The sequence below is a fragment of the Ziziphus jujuba genome, chromosome 3, assembly GCF_031755915.1.
Source record: "Ziziphus jujuba cultivar Dongzao chromosome 3, ASM3175591v1".
Classification (NCBI taxonomy): domain Eukaryota; kingdom Viridiplantae; phylum Streptophyta; class Magnoliopsida; order Rosales; family Rhamnaceae; genus Ziziphus; species Ziziphus jujuba.
This window is the reverse complement of record NC_083381.1, coordinates 24,533,745-24,545,423: the sequence shown is the minus strand read 5'-3', so window position 1 is coordinate 24,545,423 and position 11,679 is coordinate 24,533,745. Positions and strand designations below refer to the sequence as shown.

General features: G+C 36.8%; 1 long non-coding RNA gene across 1 annotated transcript; it reads left to right on the top strand.

The window, feature by feature from the left end:
* Positions 1 to 9,472: 9,472 nt before the first annotated feature.
* LOC132803325 (uncharacterized) lies at positions 9,473 to 11,215 on the top strand. The gene is made up of 4 exons (XR_009638452.1): positions 9,473 to 10,075; positions 10,195 to 10,635; positions 10,742 to 10,836; positions 10,928 to 11,215. It is a non-coding gene; the product is annotated as an uncharacterized LOC132803325 (long non-coding RNA).
* Positions 11,216 to 11,679: the final 464 nt, after the last annotated feature.

The window sequence follows — 11,679 nt, the reverse complement described above, 5'->3', positions numbered from 1 at the left end:
CCTTTGTGTTTGTAACTATATGGTTGTTCCCTATTTCCTATATGCTTAAATGTCTCTTTTGCTTCATACAAATTAGTTTTCGGGGCTTTGCTCATTTTTATACATTAGGACATCTTTGGTATTCGGGTAACTATATGAATAGAATAACTATTCTATGGCATAATTATTTTTATATTTGGTAGGTTTTCAATTTTAGGAAATTATATTCTTTAAGAATATTCAATGGCAGGACGGAGAGACTCGTCGTTATTGGCCCAGAGCCCACCACAATGACCAACCTCCCTCCATAGCTTTAATTGAAAATATTAACACCGAACAGAAAATAATTCCAAAAAAAAGAAAGAAAAAAAAATAGACAAATAGAAGACACTACTAAGGATGATGTGTAATTAACATTACCAATAAAATCAAGAAGAGGATTAAACCAAAAAAAAAAAAAAAGATTAAAAGTACTTGTTGAAAGTAGAGTTTAAAGAGTAATATAAAAAATCACCCCCAAAAAAAAAAAAAAAAGATTAAAAGTACTTGTTGAAAGTAGAGTTTAAAGAGTAATATAAAAAATCATCTTATGTCCGTTCTGATTCTAACTGTTTAAACTTTTAATAAATTAGTCATTGATAAGTTTGTCAAACCTTAGAGAGAAAGATTGCTCAAAAAAATTATATTATTAATTATTTTATCGAATTAGAACATGTGGGTAATTAATTAAAGGTAAATTAAGCAAAAAGGTGAAAAATTACAATGAAAAATAAAAAAAGAAGCAACCAGAAACAGAATCACGTCCTAATAATGTATGTGGGCTATGGATAAAAAGTAATTAAAAACAACATAATTTCTGGATATTTAATATTTTTATAAAGCCAATAAATCAGAATGTGAAGCGTGTCTTCTTGGTGCACTGACAAGTCACGTCTCAGTTCAAATTATTGCTGGTAGATTTTCACATTAGAAGAAAGTGTGTACCACGACCACAGTAGACCATATCAAAGGTGCTAAACCTATAGATAGAGTAGATAGCTTTTTAGATATCAATTAATATTTTAATATGTTAAAAAATCGATAAATTACTAGATTTTTATCTATTAAAAGAGATGAATTCAGGATGCTATGCTAGAATGATTTTCCTTTTTTCCTTTTTTTTTTTTGCTTTCTTTTTTATTATTATTATTATTTTTTGGTGATGAAATGCTAAGCATGTAGTGTTGCACACCGCACGAGGAGAAAAACTAGCATATATGCACATGCTATGCTATGCGTTTTGGCCCGTCCTATTCCTACTTTTCCAAGCTACAGTTGGGGTTTTAGCCAATTTTTTCCACCAACTCTGTCTCAATCACCTTTAAATTTCTATACTTGATTGAAAGACGATCCAAGGAATATATATATATATATATATATATATTTTTGCTTATTCGGTGTAAATCGTAATAAATATATCCAACTAAAAATATAATGAGAAAAGAAGAAACTGACTTTTTGTTTCACTAATTTGATCATTAATGTTATCTAACCCACTTAGGAGATTAAATTTCTTATGGCCGCTACTTGCTAAAAGGCTTTTTTTTTTTTTTTTTTATTTGTTGGGACAAAGAAATAAAAATCAGAACCCAGATGCTAAAGATGGGTTGGTAAAATATTTAAACTTTAAGCAAGATGGCAGAACTTGGAGTACCACCAATTGTTGTTGGGTCGGAGGGTCTGCATACACGATATCCATGCTAGAAATCATTGTTTAAAATTAATATTGTGGTCTACATTTGCATTTAGAAAGAGGGGATTCGATACTTTTAACTTGACACCGTGTGTATATATATATATATATATATATGTATAAGTAAAATTACAAAACATCTATTTTTTTTTTTGTCATAATTACAAAATATCAAATAAATAAAAATTCCCATGCATAAGATCCAAGATCTGTTAATGATATGGGAATAGTATTAACTATCCTTCTTTGTAAACAATATATTTAACTAAATTACTTTAAAATACAAATATATACAAATATATTTTTCTCACCCCAACAAAGGAAAATAAAATTTTCTTTTGATTAAGAATGTACAAATATTACTGATCCATTTAAGAATGATTCCAAGGGATCACGTCATAAAACAAAGTGATTTCTTAAGAATTACTTGGTGCTACATGCGATTTTTCAAAAAAAAAAAAAAAATTACTAAATGTGATTTAAACAGTTTTTTTTCCAAATATTATAGGAATTGATTTTATCCTTTTAAAAATATTTTTAGCCATTTTTAAATTGCTCCAAAATAGGCATTTACGTAGTTACATTTATAATTGTCTGATAGCTAATCTAATCTAACAAACTCAAAAGCCCTTATAACTAGAAAGAAAAATGAAACGTCCAAATAAGTCAATGTCATGGACTATAAGGCTACTTTTACAATTAGGCTTTAATAAACTTTAAAAAAAAAAAAAAAGTTTTTTATATTGAAATCAATGATAAACGTGTTCCCCTTTATATATATATATATATATATAGTATTTCTATGATCAGGACCGTTCGGATTGAATTGCATACAGACCAACAAAAAATCTATGTTACATAAAGAAAAAAATGTTGATTTTTCTTTGAGAGAAAAACCAATGCTACACAAAAAAAAATAAATAAATAAATAAAAAATCAGCTTTTCTAAAAAAATATCGGCTTTGTGTCGGTTTTTTCCTTAATTCACACACAACTCCATCCGAATAGTCCTCATCATAAAATCTTCCTCTCTCTCTCTATGTATATATATATATATATATATATACATAAATACTGTAGAATGAACCATCCACACCACATGGAGAGGACATTGATGTCCGTTTCCTTTTCTCCATTGAATGAAACGGTGAGTTGGCATCCCTTTTGAGAAGGAAAAAAAAAAAAAAAAAAAAGCCCACATCCATTTCTTTCTTTTAATGAAACGTACATTGGCAACCCTTTTCAAAAAAAAAAAAAAAAAAAAAAAACCTCTTCCTTCCTCTCTCTTCCTTCCTAGCAGAGTTCATCATTCTCTGTCCTAAAATCCCTAAACCAGCAGGTCACCACCCACCAGTTTTCCTTCTCTGCCACCCAACAGCTCACCATCCTGTTCCTTCCTCTCTAATCTTATGTAAGTTTCCTTCTCTCTCACTCTGCATTTTTCTCTCTGCTGTTTAAATTTTTTTATGAACTAAATATGACAGTAATGACGATTTAACAGTCAAATATTCCTACCTTGTCTAGCAGTCAAATATGACAGTAGTGATGATTTAGCTAAATTAGTATTAAAAAAAAAAAAAAAGAATTTCTACCAAGATTTTATAAATGGTGGAAAGTAGCTAGGGAGTGTACTTAATGTGCTTCTTATATAGGCACATATAAAAACAAATTAAGAAGGATGTGGTTTTCTTCTTCTTCTTTTTTTTTTTTTTTTGGGCAAATGGGTTGCCAACGAACCGTTTCCTTAAATGGAAAAAAGGAAACGCACAATGTCCTCTCCATGTGGTGCGGACGGATTCATTCTATTGTCAGCTTGGTATATTTTTCTAAATTAGCTACTAAAACCCAATGTGGATATGTTCGGGAAATGGAAGGAAGACAAATTTTGGGAGAGACGTTAATGATAGTAGTTGTTCGATTATTTTCTTTTTAATCAAGCAGCAACCAGTTGATCATGATGGCCACGACAATGTGTTAGCTAACTATAATATATAACAATATTCCATGCACAGAGGAGAGTAGGATTTTTGTTAACACCTTTAAATTTGGTGTTCTTTGAGCATGGCTGAGTGAGAGTTTGAAAGTATTGTGCTTGTGTTGGATGATTTTTTTTTTCTTTCTTGCTTTATTTTATTTTATTTTATTTTTTTACCCTGTCTTTCTAATTTGATTTTTGTCTTCTTGGCAAGGAAGGGGACTCTGTGTCCGTGGGCTTACTCTGTTTTCCTGAAATTTATTTAATTATTTTAAAAAATACGGACACTTTTTTAGAGTAGTGTATTTCTACAGTTTAACAAAATTCAAAATATCAAAAATTTCCATCAAATTTTTTGGAAATTTATTTTTCTTGAATAAAAAATTGCATGAAACAAAAATTTAAAAATTCAAAATGCTAAATAGTTCCATGTAAAAATTTATATGGTTTCCATTAATATATCCAAAACTTTAGGTGGAAATGTTCACACGAATTTCTGAAGATTCTATTAAATTAAAATTTTTTTTTTAAAAGAAAGGATAAATTAAATTACCGAATGTCTTGTTGTGGTTCTCTGACCACTTTAGAGAACAAATATGAGAAGAAAAATAAAAAAAAATTCTATTAATCTCTTAAAAATAGAATACAAAAATAAAAACTTCTCTCATGGAGGATTCTCACGTGGAACCTCTCTCTGCACTCTCCAATTCTCTCTGGAATTGCTCACTCTTCTCTCAAGCTCTCTCTGGAACTTAAACACTCTCTCTCTCGGAGTTTTCTCTCAATATTCCTCACTTGGGATAATATTGAGCTTGCTCACTTGGTTTGTATTGTATGCAACGGGATGGAGCCTATTTATAGGCTTACAACAGCCTCTGCAGAGCCCACAATTGTTGAACAATCCATTTTCGGTGCAGTGGTGTCAAAAATGGTGGCTGTCCAAAATGGTGGCTGTGGTTGGTGCGGCTGGACTTCACAATTCTCCCCCTCCAGCCGCATTTAAAACTGATGGTCATCTGCCATCTATTCCAGCTATGTCTTTGCATAGCTTCAGCTTCTCTTGAGCAACAACTTTTGTTAGCATATCTGCTGGATTCTCTTTTGTGTGGATCTTCATCAGTTTCAGCAACTGTTGATCTATTACTTCGCGTATCCAATGATAGCGGATGTCAATGTGCTTTGTACGGGAATGATACATTGAGTTTTTGCTCAAATCCATGGCACTTTGGTTATCACAATGTATCTTGTAGTCTTCTTGCTTGATGCCCAATTCTGTGAAAAAACGCTTTAACCACAACATTTCCTTACCCGCTTCCGCTGCGGCAATGTACTCTGCTTCAGTAGTGGATAAAGCAACACACTTCTGTAATCTTGACTGCCATGACACAGCTCCCCCTGCAAAAGTGTAGAGATAACCTGATGTAGACTTTCTATTATCAGGGTCTCCGGCCATATCTGCATCTGTATAGCCTTCTAAGATTGGATCACCTCCCCCGTAGCACAAGCACAGCTTCGATGTACCTTTAAGATACCTGAGTATCCATTTGACTGCTTCCCAGTGTTTCTTTCCAGGATTTGAAAGAAATCTGCTCACAACACCTACTGCATGAGCAATGTCTGGTCTGGTACACACCATTGCATACATCAGACTTCCTACCGCTGAAGAATATGGTACTGAAGCCATCTCCTCTATCTCTTCTTTGGATGAGGGGCACAATCTCTTACTCAACTTGAAATGATTTGCAAGTGGAATGCTGACCGGTTTGGCTTTATTCATGTTGAATCTCTTTATCACCCGTTCAACATACTTCTCTTGAGATAGCCATAACCTTCTATTCTTCCTGTCTCGGATTATTTGCATTCCCAAAATTTGTTGAGCTGGTCCTAAGTCTTTCATATCAAAGGACTTAGACAATTCTTTCTTCAGCTGACTAATCTTCATTGCATCTTGTCCAACGATCAACATGTCGTCCACATATAGCAAAAGTGCAATGAAGTTTCCACCTGAAAATTTTTGAATATAAACACACTGGTCTGCTGCAGTCCTTTTATAGCCTTGACTCACCATAAACGAGTCAAACTTCTTATACCATTGTCTTGGTGCTTGCTTGAGGCCATACAAGCTCTTCTTTAGCTTGCATACGAGGTTTTCTTTCCCTGAAACCTCAAATCCTTCTGGCTGCTCCATGTAGATTTCTTCATGTAAATCACCATGAAGAAATGCTGTCTTCACATCCATCTGTTCAAACTCTAGGTTTAGACTTGCTACTAAACCAAAAATGATTCGAATTGAAGTCATTTTTACCACTGGTGAAAAAATCTCATCAAAGTCAATTCCTTTCTTTTGAAGAAATCCTTTGACCACCGATCGGGCTTTGTGTTTCACCACCTTTCCGCTGCCATCTTTCTTGAGCTTGAACACCCATTTATTCTTTAGTGCCTTCTTTCCTGTTGGAAGCTCAACCAACTCATAAGTATGATTTTTCTGCAAAGATTCCATCTCATCTTGCATTGCTTGCAGCCACTTTTCCTTCTCTTGATGAGAAACAGCTTCCTGGAAACTCTCTGGCTCCCCCTCTTCAGTAAGCAGAATATACTCAGATTCTGGAAATCTCTTTGATGGAATTCGGCCTCGTTCAGATCTCCAAACTTGTAAACCACTGGTTTCAGGAGGTGTACCATCATCTGACCGCTGTGATGGCCCTGCAGCTGCTTGAGAGGATTGAGTCTCCCCTTACTCAATATCCCCTTCTTCCTCCTGGTCTGCTTCTGGTATATCTTCATGCACCTCATTATCCTCTGTGGCTATTTGTGCTGGTGCTGGATTAGGACAAAAATTCTCGGCACTAGAACTACAATTAGGAGACATTCTGGGCTTTTCAATGTCTTCCATTTTCTGGTTTTCATGGAATACTACATCCCTGCTTCTAATAACCTTCTTTGTTTTCGGGTCCCATAACCTGTATCCGAATTCTTCGTCTCCATATCCTATAAAGATGCATGGAGTAGATCTTGTATCGAGCTTTTGTCTGAGCTCCTTGGATACATGTACATAAGCTAAACAACCAAACACTCTTAAATGAGAGTAGGAGGGAATCTTACCCGACCACACTTTTTCCGGAATTTCAAAATTCAACGGTACTGGCGGTGATCTGTTGATTAAATAGCAGGCGGCACGAACAGCTTCTCCCCAGAATGGCTTTGGCAGCTTAGCCATACTTATCATACTTCTGACCTTTTCCATAATGGTTCGGTTCATTCTTTCGGCTATTCCATTATGTTGTGGGGTGCGAGGGACCGTCTTCTCATGTCGAATGCCGTGCCTTTTGCAGTAGGCATCGAACTCCTTGGAAGTATACTCGCCTCCATTATCTGAGCGGAGACATTTCAGCTTCTTTCCTGTTTCACGCTCTACCATGGTATGAAACAGTTTGAAGTAATCCAATACCTGGTCCTTAGTCTTCAAGAAATATACCCACACCTTCCGAGAAGCATCATCAATGAAGGTCAGGAAATACTTGTTGCCACCTAATGATTCCACCTCCATGGGACCACAAACATCAGAGTGCACCAGACTAAGCAACTCTGATTTTCTCGATGCAGAGGAACTGAAGGAGACTCTATGTTGCTTACCAAACAAGCAGTGATTACAAGGATCTAGCGCAGCATCCTTGCAAACAGTGATAAGCTTCTTCCTTGCCAAAGTGGATAATCCTTTTTCACTCATGTGACCGAGTCTCTGGTGCCACAGATTTTGAGACGCCTCTCCTTCTGCAATATTGAGGCTATCTGCACATATCTTCACATGAGTCTTGTACAGCGTTCCACAAATATGTCATCGGGCGACAACTATGGCACCTTTCGTCATTTTCCATGTGCCTTTGCTGAAGTAGTTGTCATAGCCTTGCTTGTCTAAGGCTGCTCCCGAAAGTAGATTAAGCCGAAGATCTGGAACATGACGGACATCCTTCAAAGTGATTGTACAACCAGCATTCGTTTTTACCTGAATATCACCAGTTCCCATAATCTTTGCGAAACTGGAATTTCCCATCTTTACCGTACCAAAGTCTCCTGCTTTGTACGTTTTGAAGAAATCTCTGTGTGGAGTGACATGGTAGGATGCTGCAGTATCGACTACCCACTCAACATCTTGGGTTGATATATGAAGGCATGTCTCTTCTTCGGTGGAGCAGAGCGCCACTTCTCCTGTAACAGTGACTAGTGTCTCTCCATCCTTCTTCGGCTGATTACCTTGGAGTCTCTGCTCTCTCAACAACTTTCTGCAGTTATTCTTCATGTGACCCTCCAGGCCACAATGATAGCACTTATACGATGATTTTCTGCCGTCTGTAGATCTGCCTCTGCTCTTGCTCCTGCCTCTCCCCCTATCTTGACCACCTCTTTGCTGTCTTCCTCTCTCTGTGACGAGGGCATGTGACTGATCCATGCCAATGTCCTTTCTCCTGGCCTCTTCATTAAATAGGGCATCCTTAACCATAGACATAGTAAGTTTGCCATTCGGGGCTGAATTGCCTAGAGAGACTACCAATGTCTCCCAACTGTCTGGAAGAGAGCTTAGAAGTAGGAGGGCTTGATCCTCATCCCCTAGTTGATAATCCACAGCAGATAGTTGATTTACCAAGCTCTGGAACTCACTGGTGTGCTCGGCTACAGAAGTTCCACTCTGTAATTTTAGATTTACCAATCGCTTAAGCAATAGGGCTTTGTTCCGAGCAGTCTTGACCTGGTACATGTCCTCCAATTTTGTCTAGAAGGCATATGCATCCGTTTCCTTCGCTACATGATGGAAGACACTGTGGTCGATCAATTGCCTGATCTGACCGATCGTTTTCTTGTTTAATTTCTTCCATTCTGCTACTTTGCTGGGATCGGGGTTTTCTCCTTTAGCTTCTATAGGATCAAACAGATCCTTACAATTGAGGAGATCTTCCATCCGAGGTCTCCAAAGTGTATAATTTGTGGCAGTGAGCTTAACCATAGCTCCCGAAGATGATTCTTCCATTGACATTATGACTTGACCAAAAATGGAGCTGAATTTGGCAAAACGGAGTTAACCGTTGCGTCCGGAACGGCCGAAAATGGTGGACTTGACTCTTCCGGGGTCAAAATATAATTACCAGAAATTTTGGGGCAACAATGTAATTTCATAAAATATCTGGGTCAACCTGCAAATACAGAAACTACAGGGGTCAATCTGTAATTTCCAATAGTTCAGGGGCTATACCGTAATTTCAGAAAATATTGATGATGTGGTAGATGGTGCTGACGTGTCAACACGTGACAGATGACGTGGCAGGGGTGCGCTGACGTGGCTGCTGACGTGGCCGTCTTCAACCTCCAGACGGCGCGTGCGGCGCGTGAGGCGCGTGAACTATGGCAGAAAACTTCAGGCGGCGCGTGCGGGCGCGTGAGACGCTCTCTTGCTCTCCGGCGAACTTCGTTGTTCTCGTCTCGTCGTGTACTTTCACCTGGTATTGTCAAATTAATTATTTGAGCAACTTTTCAAAACACCAACTTGAAGAACAGTAGCTTTGTTTCTTCAAATTTTGAACCCAAGCTCTCGACCTGGAGCTCTGATACCACTTGTTGTGGTTCTCTGACCACTTTAGAGAAGAAATATGAGAAGAAAAATAAAAAAAATTCTATTAATCTCTTAAAAATAGAATACAAAAATAAAAACTTCTCTCATAGATTCTCACGTGGAACCTCTCTCTGCACTCTCCAATTCTCTCTGGAATTGCTCACTCTTCTCTCAAGCTCTCTCTGGAACTTAAACACTCTCTCTCTCGGAGTTTTCTCTCAATATTCCTCACTAGGGATAATATTGAGCTTGCTCACTTGGCTTGTATTGTATGCAACGGGATGGAGCCTATTTATAGGCTTATAACAGCCTCTGCAGAGCCCACAATTGTTGAACAATCCATTTTCGGTGCAGTGGTGTCAAAAATGGTGGCTGTCCAAAATGGTGGCTGTGGTTGGTGCGGCTGTGGTTGGTGCGGCTGGACTTCACATGTCTCGCTTCTATTGTGCAACTTATACATATCTGTCACTCTGTGTTCGAAAATTTCAATTTGTTTCTCTACATCGTCGGCAACCCCAAAAAAAAAAAAAAAAAAAAATCCATTGGGTCCTCTCCTCTGTTGACTAATTTGACACAAAATTGAAGATTTTAACTTTAATGTTTAACAAATCCATCACTATTTACGGAAAAAGTAAAAGAAATTGGCCACTAAAAGATGATTATCACTAATTTGCAATTAATGGCACTACAGGGGACCCAATTAATTCATGACGAAACCGTAAACGTGAAGCCACCAAAAGCCAGCTTCGATTCGACTTTGTGCACTCTCAAATCTATTGGCAGGGAGGTACTTAAAAAAAAAACTTGCAATTCTATTCTTTGCATTTCTGCCCCTAATGATCTTTAACATTTTTCTAACATGGTCATAAACATATATGAAATTTAAAAAAAAAAAAAAAAAATCAGCTTTCCTGCAAACCTCCTGCTGAAGAAATTGCCTACAAATCAACCATCTCCATTCTCAACAAGCTCTCAAACTGCTCATGGGACTCAAAGGCGGTTCTAACACTCGCAGCTTTCGCTTTAGACTACGGAGAATTTTGGCATCTTTTTCAGCTTCCACAATCTGACCAACTTGCCAACTCATTGGCTATTTTAAAGCGAGTTCCAATCCTTCTTCTCTAGCCTGTAAACCTTAAAAAACGAAGGCAAGCCATGGTTGAGCTTAATAGTGTTATCAGAGCAACTCTGCAAGTGATCAAGATCATCTTCCAGCTCGAGAATCTTTATAACCATCACCTGAAAGATGTACTGGCATTGGCATTAGCAATGGAGGATATTCCTGTAATGTTTTCTGGGTAATCATTACCATTGTAGCTTGTTTTACCAAGATCACTATCCTCACCGGTAATGAGTTTAATTAATTTTCTTCTTGTTTCAATATTTGTTATTCCTCTGTTTATATTTTACATATATGTAATTAAACACTATGCTGGTTTTTGTATTATTTCAGGGACAAGCATCACGATCTTACACCCTATGTTGAAAAGATTCACTATATCTTCAATAAATTGAAGATTCAGCTGATAAATTGCACGAAACAGATTGGTGGGTTTGGTAATTGATTTAGTTGAAAATGCATACAGGTTTTCTTGTCTGTTTAATGGGATATGAAACAAATTTTTATACTGTGATGCAGAGGAGCTTCAGAACTATTGGAGACTATGTAGAATTATTGGGAGTTCCACCATAAGCTTGCCGATTCTCAAAGCCTTGATCTTTCCCAAGGATGATGTGCAGCCAATAATTGATGGTTCCACTAACGAAACGGTTCGTTTTGGTGGCCACCTTATCTCTTTAGTGTTTATTTGTTATATTATATATCGCCCTTGGCCTAAATTTATATATTGTTTCATACAAATAGTTTTTCTGGATTTGCCCTGTTTTTACATATTAGAGTCGTTAATAATAATCATCAACCTGTTTACCAAAATTATGGATATTAATTATTGTGGTTTGGCATTAAAAAAAAAAAAAAAATTGAGTTGGTAAATTGATTACTCTACGCAGTCACAAAGGGTTATTTGTGGCCTCTATGCTTACAAATAGGTGGCTGGACTTGAAGGATAAATATAGGCCAATTCAAAAGCCGAAGCCCATTTCCAATTTTCCCTGGTAAGAAAACAATCGAGTTTTATTTTCATTTTTATTTTTATTTTTTTATCAATTAAAGAAAAAACCATAGTTGGAAGGTGTTGGAACTTCAATTTTTAGAGGGGCCTTTTGGTCGTAAAAGCTTTTTCCGAATTAGGTACTGACTCTAGGGTCTTCATACTTTTGCAAAAAATAAAAAATTAAAAAAAATCAAGGCTTGCACTTTGCATTCTCCATCAATAACTAGACATGAAATGCAATTGGACTTGAAGCCCAATACAACGAGACTACCAATAC